The sequence below is a fragment of the Balaenoptera ricei genome, chromosome 12 (assembly GCF_028023285.1).
Source record: "Balaenoptera ricei isolate mBalRic1 chromosome 12, mBalRic1.hap2, whole genome shotgun sequence".
Classification (NCBI taxonomy): Eukaryota; Metazoa; Chordata; class Mammalia; order Artiodactyla; family Balaenopteridae; genus Balaenoptera; species Balaenoptera ricei.
The window spans coordinates 21,280,818-21,294,763 of record NC_082650.1 but is presented as its reverse complement, the minus strand read 5'-3'; the positions used below and the strand labels follow the sequence as shown (position 1 = coordinate 21,294,763).

The window sequence follows — 13,946 nt, the reverse complement described above, 5'->3', positions numbered from 1 at the left end:
ATTCTTCTCAATTCAAGGAGCAGTTGAAAAGCTAACCATGAGGCCGTAAAGCAATTCTTAAATTTCAAAGAATCGGTAGCATAGAACCCTCATTTGCTGACTACACTGCAAGTTAAAAAATCAATAACAAAAGGATAACTCATAAAACTTTCCACATTTGGAACTAGAAAATACTTCTAAAAATCTCAGAGGAAAATAAAAAAAATTATAATGAAAAAATTTTTTAATTCTTAGAACTGAAAAATATACTACATATAAAACAAAAGAAAATAAAAATTGGTAGTATTTTCAGAAAGAGACAAATCAATGACCAGAGTAGAGAATACAGAAATGAGCCCAAGCATTTCTGGGAATATGTATATGACAGAGGTGGCACTGCAAATCTCTGGTACTGGGACAATTACCACATGGGAAAAAGCAAACACATTAATTAATCTTGATCCCATTGCATAAATAAAATATGTTCATCTATATATACATATACACATATACATGTCAGGTAAATTAAAGAACTAAATGTAAAAAATGCAAACTTTAAAACTTTTAGAAAAAGTTTTCAAAATATATTTCCTTAATAGTAAAGAACATCTTAAGACACAAAAGCACAAAGAAAAAATTGCCTGCAGTTTATGTAACCAACAAAGGGTTTGTATCTTGAACGATGTTTTCCGATAGAAATTTCTGCAATGATGCAAATATTGTTATATAATATAGCATAATATAAAATAATACAGCATAATAAAATATAAGAGCCACTAGTCACATGCAGCTACTGAGCACTTAAAATGTGGCCTAGAGTGACTGAGGAACTGAAATTGTTGAAGTAAATATAACAGCATGTTAGCATTTTAAACTCCCTGATGAAGGTCAGTGAAGGTCTGTTATGTTTTCATATACTTTTCAGTATTTAATTTTTTTATAAACAATTTGATTTTAGCTTATATTCTATATGAAACAATTTCAATTTTGTAAAAAATACGTAAAAGTCGCTTTTCAGAAAGCAAACACAGTAAAATGTTCATAGTATTATCTGTGAATGATTTTTATTTTCTTCTAGATATTAAAAAAAATTATTAAAGATTAAAAAAAATAATTTAATGAACACTGATGTATCCACAACAGAGTTTACGAAATAAAACATTATTGATATTATTTAAATTCCCTAGGTACCTCTTCCTGATCATGACTTTTCTTTTTTTAAAGAAAAGCTGGACAGCTTCAGGTTTCTTCATTTTGTGACACCCATATTTTAATATACTTTGGGGGAAATTTAATATACAGACATTACATGTAGCATTTAACAGAGAGTTATAAAGCAAACACCCATGTCACCACTGCCCAGGTCAGGAGATAAAAGCATTTTCAGCATCCCAAAACCTTGGCAGTGTGTCCCTTCACATTCATATTCCCCCTCTTCATCCCCAGGAGATGATCACTAACTTGACTTTTATGGTATTAATTTCTTTACAATTTTTCTTTACTATTTTTAATGCCTATGTATGCACCCCTAACAACAGCTTTATTTCACCAGGTTCTGAATTTCACATAGATCATAGTCTTCTTCAGCAACTTGCTTTTTTTTTTTTTTTGGCTCAACATTATTGAGACGCATTTGTGTTAAGACACAAAACTACTTCATTCACCACTGTACTGGGTGGGTTCCATTTTATGACTGCAGTATAATTTATCTTCCTCCTTCAGATGGACATGAAGGTCGCTTCCAGCTTTGGGGTTTTACAAATAACACTATAGTAAACCCTCTTGTACACGTCTGCTTTTGTATATGTATGAAAATTTATCTAGGGCAGTGGCTTTCAAACTTTTTTGACCATGACTCATACTGAGGAATGACGTTTTACATCATGACACACATCTGTGTGTGTATAAAACTGAGGGAAAAAAAGAAAAAAGAAAAGTTTCATGAAGCAAATACCCTATGACCTGAGACACATTCTGATATTTTCTATTCTCTGTTGGTTCGTGTTTTACAAATTCTGATCCTTACCCACTTAACTGATTTCACGACCCACTAAATGGGCTTCAAGCTTTGAAAAACATCATGCTACAGGATAAATACCCAGGAGTGGAACTGCTAGGACGTGCAGCACGGACGTCGGATGTTGTCAACTTTTCTAGATCCTTAACTTTAAGTAAATGTTCTTATCTAATTTACCACTCTATAACTTTAGAGCTAAAACTGTGAAACATCAGCTCGTTTTATCTTTTCCTTTGGTCGTTAAACAGTATTAATCACTTACCATGTGCTAAGTATCCACTGGGCTCCGAGCGAGACTGATGGGTTAATACACAGTAGGGGGGGCGGGTGGGGGGGGAGGACATAAGGGACCAGGACCTCAGTGAGGCCCCAGAAAGCTCACAGGAGGGGCCTCCGATCCTGCCTGGGGAGGGAGGGGTTAGAGAAGGATTCCTGGAAGAAGGAGGACCTAAGCTGAGTGTTTCTATTTTTAATTTTTATTGGTTTCCTAAAACATAAAAGTAACACATTTGTTGGGAAAAAAAAAAAAAGGTCAAAATTACAGGAGTATGTTTATTAAGAAGTAAAAAAAAAAACCCCAGCACTGCCCTTAAAGTTTGATGCTGAGACTAAATAATCAAAGTTGCATTATCAGTTATCCTAGGAAAATTTTAAGAGCCCACATTTTACAACAGTCTTAAGAGCATACCTGATAGGGTCCCTAATACTAAAGCGTAAAACGAGTCACATTTTCCATAATGAATGTAAACGCAAACATTTCATGTTTAGTCACATTATTACTTTTCACAGACTTTTTCCTGGCCTTTTAGCAAGGTTAGATTGCCAGGTTTCAAAAACCGAGGTCTATTTACCGCATACCAACTATACGCGAGCGCTTCAAAAAGTGGCATTAAAAACGACCAGGCGAAAGAATTTGTTGTTCGAGCCCACTTGGCTTGCCCGGTGACAATTCGTCAGAGTTTCACACTTCGTCCCGAGGAGCCCCGGACCCCGTCACGTACACGGCGCGTCGGCACCGGCACACCCTCCCGAGCGCGGCACGGAGCCCAGCGCGGTCCTCGCTCCGCGGCAACGCCGCCACCCCGCCGTCCCCAGGCCGGCCGCGGCCCCACGGCCCCCGAGCGCGGCCGCGAGCCCCCCACACCTACCCTGCGGGGTCCGGAGCCCCCCGGAACTCAGGCGCGGCAGCTCGGGCGCGCCGCCTCCGCGGCCATGACGGCGACCCGGGGAAGCGCCCCGCGCGCCAAGGCCCGCGGTCCGCCGGGCTGGGAGGAGAGCCGCCCCGTCCGTCCGTCCGTCTGTCCGCCAGGAGAGTGAGGCCAGAATCCGCCCCAGACGTGTCTAAATCAAGGCTTGGGGCGGTACCGACGGGCTGAATGACAAATGGCAGATGCCGTGGGCTTTGCCGCCCTCGGCAGCCGCGAGGATGGCTGCGCCGAGGAGGCCGCGCACAGGCGGAGCCCGGGAGCCGGAACGGCGCGTCCGCGAGGAGGGCGCTGGGGCCCCTGGCGGGGGCGTCACGTGGCAGGAGGAGGCCCCGCTGGGGAGCCAGGGGGTCGGCGGCCTGGGCGGAGGAAGAGGACAGGCGCCCAGACGCCTGGCCGATTGAGTCATCCGTGTGGGCTAAGCCAAGGTCGCCCAGGTGCAGAGCTGGCGCAGGTAGACCCGAACCAGCCCGAAGCCCCGTTCCGTATCGGGGACTGTTCACTTAAGTCACCACCAGGATGAACCGCCCAGAGCCAAATCATAAATGAGAAACACGACAGATGCTAGGAGAACACTGCAATAGGCCAAACTTACCTCCTATTCTCCTATTCGTGCCGCGTGGAAATCATGGCAGCCTAAATGTGCCCACTAAATGTGAGCCAGGCACTGTGCTAAGCGCTTCACAGGTAAATAAACGCAATCCTCACGACCCCCCAGTGAGAAAAACTACTCCTCCCGGTCTTAACAGCTGCAGAGACTAAGGCGCAGAAAGATTAGACGGAAATTATTTTATAGTTGTGGAATCATTCTGTGTATGCTTTAAGTAATTTTAAAATGTTCTTTGGATTTAAGAAAAAGAAACAAGCAAATCTCCAGCGGTTGCTTTCTTCCCTGCAAGATACACGTGCCTAAAAGAGGCCTGTAAACACTAAGTAAAAAGACTTAAATGTTTCTAGGCCTTCATGTAATATGGAGCTCACTTCAGGTTTCAAACAGTCCCATAGCTCTGAAATATGACGTAAGAACATCTCACAGGTCTATGCACCTTCACCGCTATCTCCGGATTTCCATCGCTTGTATTACTTTTGGCTTACCAGCGCTTAGTACATTTACAAGTGCTCCACCACCTTATTCTCCCAGATGGTCAGTCTTAATTCTGTACTTAAATGAATTCAGTGTTCATCATAACGTATCCGTTCCTGAATTATTTTTATTCATTGCTTGATGGACTGCTCTTTTTCAAGTTGTTTTCTTAAGGAGCGCTTATAATGTTTTATCTGCTTTTTATCTCTACACATTAAAAAAAAAAAAAAAACGGAGCGAGGCAAATATTTTGGATTCACACCTTCCTTCAACACCTAACAGAAAAAGAAGGTAACTGCTTCACTGATTTTTGACATCATAGATTTCTGTGGAGAGAACTGAATCCTATGTGATTTTCCCTGGGAGGTGATCTGATTTTTCTGCTTGGATGCCTGAAGAATTATCATTAAAGTATCCTGTATATCCTTAACTGGGCTATGTCTCAGTGTCAATTATTCTGTATCAGTTTTTTTCCCCCGAGTATACAGTATGATCTTTCAACTTACAGATTCCATTCTTCGTAGTATAGTATCCCATTCATATTATATATCTGAATAAATTTATCTTTCATTGGTTGGCTTGTCTACTTCACAGTCACCAGTTGTTCTTATACTTGATCTTTATTTTCCGTATCCGTCTTCTTTTGATTTGCATTCACTGTGATTCTCTAAAAAAATTCTGTTCATTGGTTTTTCTAGCTTATTGGATTAAAATTATGTTCTTTTGAAAATCGATTTTCTCAGCTATACAATTTCCTTTTTCATCACATTCTCACATTGTCCTTGAACTACTTTGTGAAATCATACTATTTTTTCTGTTGAGTCAAACACATATAAGGAATATAAATTTCTGTTCCTTTGTTGTGTTTTCTTCCAGACTTGGTTCTTCATCTGTCTTCTGCATGCTATTTTCCTTGCTTCTCACCCCCATCTCCCATGTTATAACATGTTTACACAACAGCTATGTCATATCTTTTATCTTGCTTATCCTTAAACGTTAACAACAGACCTTGTTTTTGCACTAACATACTGAGAGTGAATTCCCAGTGCACTTTCCTCTTCACCTGAGATGTGTTTGTCTTCCCTATCCAGAGCTTCAGTTTTAGAGCTGAGTGTTGTTTCTATCTACCTTTTCTGTGACCTGAGGGTTTTAGGAAGATGGGGGATTGTAGAACTCTGATTGAAGATGAATACAGAGCTTGCTGGGGAAAATCAGCCATCACTTCTGAGGTTCCTTTAAGTCCTCACCAGTCCACCTTCAAGCCAGCCAAGAGAATATTCCATGCCTATAAGCTTCAGTTCATTTGCCCAGTTCAGCACAGTACCCCAGAAGGTGGCAAACTGTCCTGCTTTGGGCAAGATCCAACAGTGGTATGTAAAGGTTCCCTGATGTTTCACAAGGATGTCACTGACTTCTTTCCCAGTTGGAGGACATCTGTGAAAATTCTCAGGATTTGGTCTGATCATCTTTTTCCTCAGTATGTCTTGCAGGGGGGTGGAGGGATATAGACACCACACATCTGCAGACTCTTTGGCATCTTTGCTTTGCCATCACTTCTCACATTTTACATCATAAGGTTGTACTTCTTTCTTTGTTTGCGGTAGGTGAGGATTTTGTTGTTTGTTTTTTGCTGTTTTCTTTGTGTGGTTTAGGGTTTTGATTTTTTTTAATGCTTCTTTGTCCCATCTTTATCCACAAGTCATCAATCAGACTGTCTCTCCTGTTGGTAATGAATTATATGAAAATCCTTTTTTACCTTTAGGTTATTTCCACAAAGTTCTCTTGGAACATGAATATTTTGACCTGGCAACTGTGACACCCTCCTTTTCTCCAGGCCTTCCCTCAGTGACACATGCCTTGGCATTACAATGTGCTCCAACAAAGGTTCTAGAGCAAAGGTTGTAAACTCAAATCTCTATGGAGTTTATAACAAAAAAGAGCGGGATTATGGTAAAGTGAAAAGATCATTCTTTGTGTAAGGGGCAGATTCTATACAGCTCAGGCCAACATTGCCAAGTGTATATAATTTTCAGGAAAAGCATGGTATATAGTGTTTCAATATAAAATTCCTTAATTTTGGAAGCACTATGGAAGCCAACTGAAGTATCTCTCAAGGCCAAATTGGACCAGTGGGTTACCAGTGTGGTCCATGTTATAGAGAACCATTCAGGATAAATTTTACGATCATGGTTTTTCTCTTCTAAGTATTCTGAGATACAGTTTTGTTCTCCCGACTCTTCAATGACTTCCTAAAATGTCTTTAGCAAATATAAAGCAAGAAGATCCATGCTGACATGTTTACCATTTGAAACAATGTGTTAGGACCCAACACTTTCACAAACCGGTGTCACTGGAGTAACAGCTATGATCATACTAAAATTAATACCATGAAAGCAGAGAGTCTATATAGATTATGACCATGTTAACAAAATAGCAGGAAAAAAGATTTTTCAGTTGATGCAGAAAAGGCATTTGACAAAATCCAACACCCATTCTTGAAAAAAAAAAAAAAAACTAGGAAAAGAATGGAACTTCCTCAACCTGATACTGGATGTATTTGTTTCCTATGGCTGCTACAATAAACTACCATAAATTTGTGGCTAAAACGAGAAACGTATTCTCTCACAGTCCTGGAGGCCAGAAGTCCGAAATCAAGGTGTCAGCGAGGCTTCACTCCCTCTAGTGGCTCTAGAGGTGAATCCTTCCTCGCCTCTTCCAGCTTTCGGTGGCTGTTGGCATTCTTTGGCTTCCTTGGCTTCCTTGGCTTCTGGCCACATCACTCCAATCTCTGCCTCTATTTTCACATTGCCTTCTTCTATTTTCACATCGCCTTCTCCTCTGTGAGTGTCGTGTGTTTTCTCCCGTGTGCGTCTATCTTATAAGGATACTTGTCATTGGATTTAGGATGCACCTGAATAACTCAGGATGATCTCGCTTCATGTCAAGATCTTTAACTTAATTACATCTGCAAAGACCCCTTTTTTACAAATAAGGTAACATTCACAGTTTCAGGGGTTAGGATATGGATATATCTCTTGGGGATCCATCTTTCAACCCTCTTATAATAGGCAAATTCACAGTCAGCTTTGTTGTGGAAATTGACAAGCTGACTTTAAACTTTACATGGAGATGAAAAGAACATAGAAGAGTGAAAATGAAAAAGAGAAACAAAGTTGGAAGACTTACACTAACTGATTTTAAGGCCTACTACAAAGCTACAATAATCAAGTCTGGATCATACTGGCTTAAGGATAAATGGAAACATATATTGAGTCCAGAAATAGACCTACACATATGATCTATTGATTTTGGACAAAGATACAACATAATTCCATTGGAAAAAGATAAATGGTATGGGAACTGGTTAACTGTATGGAGAAAAAAAAAATTACACTTAACGTCATACACAAAAATTAGATCACAGACCTAAAAAAAAAAGCAGGAGCTTCTATTACTGCCCTGTCCAATATAGTAGCCACTAGCCATATTATTGAGCACTTGAAATGTGACTGGTCCAAACTGAAATGTGCTGTAAGGATAAACTATACTCCAGCTTTCAAAGACTTAGGATAAAAAAGAATGTAAAATATTTCATTAATAATTTTTATACTGATTACATGTTGAAATGACAGTATTTTGGACGTACTGGTTTCAATAGAATATATGATTTAAACTAACTCCAATTGTTTTTTAGTTTTCTAATGTGGCTACTAGAAAAAGTTACATGTGTAGCTCACATAATTTCTGTTTGACAGCACCATTGCAGAAGAAAACATAGGAACAGGCAAAGATTGTTTGGTTAGGATGCAAAAAGCAATGACCACAAAAGAATAAATTGGTAATTGGATTTTACCAAAAATAAAACCTTCTGTTCTTCAAAAGAAAGCATTAAGGAATTGAAAAGTCAAGCCACGTACTGGGAGAAAAATATTCACAATGGATATCTCTAACATAGGACTTGTGGGACTCCCCTGGCGGTCCAGTGGTTGAGACTTCACCTTCCAATGCAGTGGGTGTGGGTTTGATCCCTGGTCGGGGAGCTAAGACCTCACATGCCTCGTGGCCAAAAAACCAAAACATAAAACAGAAGCATACTGTAACAAATTCCATACAGACTTTAAAAATGGTCCACATCAAAAAAAAGCTTTAAAAAAAAAAGTATTAACATAGAACTTGTTAGAGTATTTGAAGAACTCATACAACTCAATGATAAACAACGCAATGAAAATGGATAAAGACTGGAAAAGACACTTCACCAAAGAAGACATATCTATGGCCGATAAGCACATAAATGACTCTCAACATCATTTCCTCAATGACTAACACAAATTAAAATTATAGTGAAATACCGTACATACCAAGTGGAATGACTAAAGCTTAAAAGACTGACAATTCCAAGTGTTGCCAACAAGGGAGAAAACAAGAACTCTCAGACACTGTTGGTGGGAACATAGCACAGTACAACCACTCTGGAAGACTGATTGAAAGCTTCATATAACGTTAAACATACACTTACTGCATGACCCTGCAATTCTACTCCTAGGTATTCATCCAAGAGAATTAATAACACGTCTACACAAAGACTTATACATGGACTTCCCTGGTGGAGAACCCGCCTGCCAATGCAGGGGACACGGGTTCGAGCCCTGGTCCGGGAAGATCCCACATGCCGCGGAGCAACAAAGCCCTTGCGCCACAACTATGGAGCCCATGCTCTAGAGCCTGCGAGCCACAACTACTGAGCCCACGTGCCACAACTACTGAAACCCGCACGCCTAGAGCCCGTGCTCCGCACCAAGAGAAGCCACTGCAATGAGAAGCCCGCGCACTGCAATGAAGAGTAGCCCCCGCTCGTCGCAACTAGAGAAAGCCCGCATGCAGCAACGAAGACCCAACACAGCCAAAAATAAATAAATAAAATAAATAAATTTAAGAAAAAAAAAGACTTGTACACAAATATTCCTATTAGCCCCAAACTGAAAACAACCCCAAGGGCAGTAATGAAATGAGCAAATTGATGATCATCTCATAGATAAATCTAAAAAACATTATGCTGAGTAAAAAAAGCTACACATAAAAGAAGACATATGTACTATGTGATTCCATATATGAAATTTTGGGGGGAAAATCTAATCTACAGAGTGACAAAAAGCAGATCAACGGTTTCCCAGGGTGCATGGAGGGGGAGCATGAGGGAACCTTGCAGGAACAGAAATGGTCTATATCTTGATCAGTGAGATGATTACATGGAGATATATATATGTCATACCTCCCTGAATGATACACTTAAAATAGGTGCATCTTGTTATTTACGGACATTAAACCTCAATGAAGTTTATTAAAAATTTTCTATTTTTCCTTGCATGGAATGGGGAGAAAGAAATTACGGGAGACTGTTTTTCTCTTCATCCACAGCAGTTTGCATTAGAAATCACCTTCTGCTTTTGTTGACTTTTTCATTAGTACTGCCTTGTACTTTATCAATTCATTTTCTCACCTGGAGGATTTAGGCGGCAGGGATGAAACTCAAATCCTCTGACTCCTAATCCAGTGTTCTTTCATTACACAGTATGCATTATGTTTAACAGATTTAAACCATAACAACTTTATCTTCTAGTAAATTCAACTCAATAAATATTCAATAGGTGCCTCTAGATTTAATTTTCTCTAACCGAAACATAACACTTTCAAATACATATAAACATACAGTTCTTCTAAGGCCCATGGCTTCTGGCCAAACTACCTCTCACTGGCCATAGGCTAGCCTCTCAACCTTCAAGTCACTTCTCCTTTTTGAGAGACTGTAATTCTCGGCTCACGGGATTTCTTCCCCGTTCCCTGCTCTTGTCGCTGTTTGCAATGACTTCTTCAGCCAGGCATCACTTCCTCAAACAGCCCTCCATGAGAACATCTTTTTATATTTCCCAAAGCAACACTGACTAATGTCCATTTCTTTCTTCAACCGACTGATATTTGGTGAACGCAGTAAGCTCACCAGGTGATGTTTGATATATGTCAACATTTTTTACACTATGTGGCAAAGATTTTCTGTTACATGCCTGTTGGAAAGTGCAACAAAATAATCATGTTGCTTAGCCATATATCAAAGACCAGGATGGTACATGAGATGGAAGAACACAGCCACTTGTGGCTCTCAAAGAAGTTAGTAAGGCTGGCCCACTGATTTAAGCAGCTATGTGTTTTCTGTTTCTATAGTAAAATGTACTGATGTGATTCAAATTATACAAAGTGTGGATATGAATTTTAAAGTTTTAAGTAGGAAAATTCAGTGTCTAGCTTGAAATGAAAATACCACATTAAAAGTGAAAAAAACAACCCCAAACTTTCACCTTTTATTAATAAGCAACCAGGACCAGTCAGAAGTGATTTAAAATAGAATCAATGGCATCAATTTTCATTCCTGTTTCATGTGGCATGAAAAAAACTAAGCTGACAATGATTGACCAAAGGCTGGCCTTTGGAGCAAAGAAATAAAAGCAGTACACAAATGCCAAATATTGATAGTTATTCTAGTTTTCTCTCTACTATAATTAAAATTTCATCATAAAATTCAACTGCAATAAGCAAGATGATACAAGAAATAGGGAAGGGGGTAGAGGCTTTTCATAACTTAGGAGTACTAGCCACTCATTTTAAAGTAAAAGGATATGGGAGGCTGACTGTATCTATTTATCTTATCTCTCTTCCAGACCTCCGCCAAAACAAGGACATCAGAGGAGAGACATGAGCTGTCTTGGAGAGAGTTCAATGAATTTTGAAAGACGAAAAGCAAATGCAAGAGCAGTAACTGACTTAGGAATGGAGAAGAGCCCCCCCCCCCAACCCCCAGGGGCTGGACACTCAGCAGTGCCAGAGAGTAAGAAGTCGAGGTATGAGGCTGTCAGAAAAGCATTGGTTGAAAGTTTTTATTTTGCATACAGAACAACTGGGTGACCGGGTCCCTCCTGTAGTCAAGTAAACATGCCACCCCGACCCCCAGAGGAAACCAGAGAGTTCTTATCTGGATAAACTGAACTGAGAAAGATGCAGACTCTGAGATCCATAAAGGAAGAGGATTAAAACAGGAGAATTACTGAACATCTAAGACTGAACGGCGGCACCATATATTATTTTGCTTTCAATCTATCATACACTTTTCATTAAAACTTTTTAAAACACACTTAAAAATTAAAACAACAATGAACTGCCTTGCACTAATTACATAACTCCTTCATCATATTCTTTACTGTTCATCTTATTTAAAATTTTCCTTTCCTTTTCGGAGTTAGCAGGCTGATACCTTGAACTCTTAGTCCATGAACTTCACCAATAATTACACGTGATTATCAGAAGATATATTTTCCTCCTCCTCCCAAAATGTCCCCAGTGACTCTTAAGCTTTTGCTTTAACACATAAACTCCTACACCTTTACCCTAGAGGGTAAAAATTGAAGAATAGGATATTTACATAGTCTACATAGTTCCCAAGCATCTATCTCCCCACAAGTTACTTCTTAATTTAAAAGGTGAAAACAGTAACTTTACAGTAAAGAAACCTACCAGATACCACCTCAGCCAAATTATCAAATTTAGTATCACCAATAATGGAACAAATTGAGTGTGCCTCGATGCAATCACTGATAAGAATACAACATAACATATGTAGTAGTCCTGCTAAAAACACAAAACCCAAGTTTTACAATGAGGAAACAGACAAACCAAAATTGATGGATCTTCAAAAAAAATGACTAGACTGTATGCTTCAAAAACATCAGTGTTATGAAAGACAAAGTAAGGCTTAAAAACTCTTCCAGATTAAATGAGATGAAAAACACTACACTGAATGCAATGCTTGATTCTAAAAACCCTGGATTTTTTTTCAAGCTATAAAGGCATTTGGAGAAACCTGAATATGGACTATCCATTTAATAATTGTATTGTGACCATGTTAAATTTCTTGAGTATTATCACTGTTATGTGGTTATGAAGAATGTCATTGTTCCTAGGAGATAAATGCTGGAGTATTTAAGATTAAACAATCATAAAGTCTGACTTACTCTTAACCAGTTCAACAACGTAATTATTATATATGAAAGTGTTATAAGGCAAACGTGGCAAAATGTTAACAATTGGTGAATCCATGCCAAGGGTACAGGGGAATTCATTCTTTCAATTTTTTTTATCTTGAAAAGCTTCAAAACCACAAAAAATTATTAAAAACACAAGGTCAGATTTAACCATCTGATTATGATGCTCCCATATTCTGTTGAGAAATACTGGGAAAACTCCCACAAATGAAGACATTCATGAAGACGGATATTGCCTGATATCGCCAGGTCAGCTCAATCCCATTCGATGGGTAGCTTTTCTAAACTTTCATCCCTCTCTTCAAACTATCTCCAACACCCTCACCACCTTCCTATTTCCTGGAAAGCTGAGATTATTGAGAACAAACTCTCACCTTCCTCGCCTTCCCACTATTTATGAGCTTGTCTATATCACCCATCCTGCCCCTTCTTTTGTCCAGAGCTCCTTCCTCCGTGTGTCCTGTAAATTCTCATGCCTTCCCAACTCTTCAAAAAACTTATTCCATCAGTCAGCACCCCTGTATCTCCTCAAACTCCCATCTTTAACTCTCCATTGGCTTTCTCCTCTATAAACAAACATATTAAAGTTTCTCCCAAATTAAAAAAAAAAAAATTAAAACCCAAATCCCAGATCACCTCTAGCTACATTTTATAATCCTGCTTCCCCTCCAAGCTTCTTGAGAGTAACCTCCACTTGGGCTTTCTACTTTTTCAGCATCCTTCATGCCTCAGTCTTGAACCCCCAGCTGTCAGCTATCCTGTCTCCATCACTACTCCATGGATGCCCTTCTGTACTTGGTAAGCCAATCCCTTTTGTCTGGGATCTCTCTGCAGCCTCTGGTGCTATTCCCCACTCCTTCCTGCTTGGAATAACCCTCTCTCAGTGTCAATGGTACCCTTCTCTCTGAGTTTTTCTCTTACTTCTCTGACCATTACTTCTGAGCCTCTTGGGAAGGGTAAGAGTTTCTACAAGGATGATTTTGCCAGGGAATTTCAACAACAGTCTCTTTCACAGGCTCCTGAAATGTCTTTGGTCCTCTGATATTCTCACTCAAAATACAACACCTAGGTGACCTCATCTAAACGAGTAGTAGTAGCAGCAGCAGCAACAAATTTATGCCAGGCACTGCACCAAGCACCCTTTAAGTTATATTAGTTTCTTTGACACAGCAATCCAAGTAGGTGCTATTATTATCTACATGGTACACATGAGGAAACAAAGTTTAGGGAGGTTAAGGAACTTGCCAAAAATCTCTCAGCTAATAAGTAATGAAGTTCTAAACTCTCTCTTTCTGATTCCAGAGCCTGTGCTATGCTACTCCCACAAAATCATTAAGATAAGACAACATGGGCATAATGGCAGAAGCCAGAAACAGAAACTAAATGGGTAATAGGACTGTCTGACTATGAGGTTTGAGTTTATAATGCATTGCACTAAAATTGAAGTTGAAAAGGGTCTCCACGTCCCACATTTATTTGATAACACCACGGGATGGTATAAGAGCCTCCACAAGTTCAATTTTGTTAGGAAATTTTAGCAATTATTTTTGTACTTTTTGTGTTACTGTTCTAAG

The 13,946-nt window shown here is 39.5% G+C and overlaps 1 protein-coding gene across 5 annotated transcripts in view; it reads right to left on the bottom strand.

Annotated features, from left to right (window-relative positions):
- PLAGL1 (PLAG1 like zinc finger 1) overlaps positions 1-13,946 on the bottom strand; it is a 100,506-nt gene that overhangs the window by 62,690 nt on the left and 23,870 nt on the right. For 3 of the 5 annotated variants that reach the window (XM_059941069.1, XM_059941068.1, XM_059941065.1), the window contains exon 1: positions 3,145-3,631. The exons of the other annotated variants lie outside the window; for them this stretch is intronic. The gene's annotated coding sequence lies outside the window, so the exon portion shown is untranslated. Of the gene's footprint in view, positions 1-3,144; positions 3,632-13,946 lie in introns of those variants that run through there. 5 annotated transcript variants of the gene reach the window in all.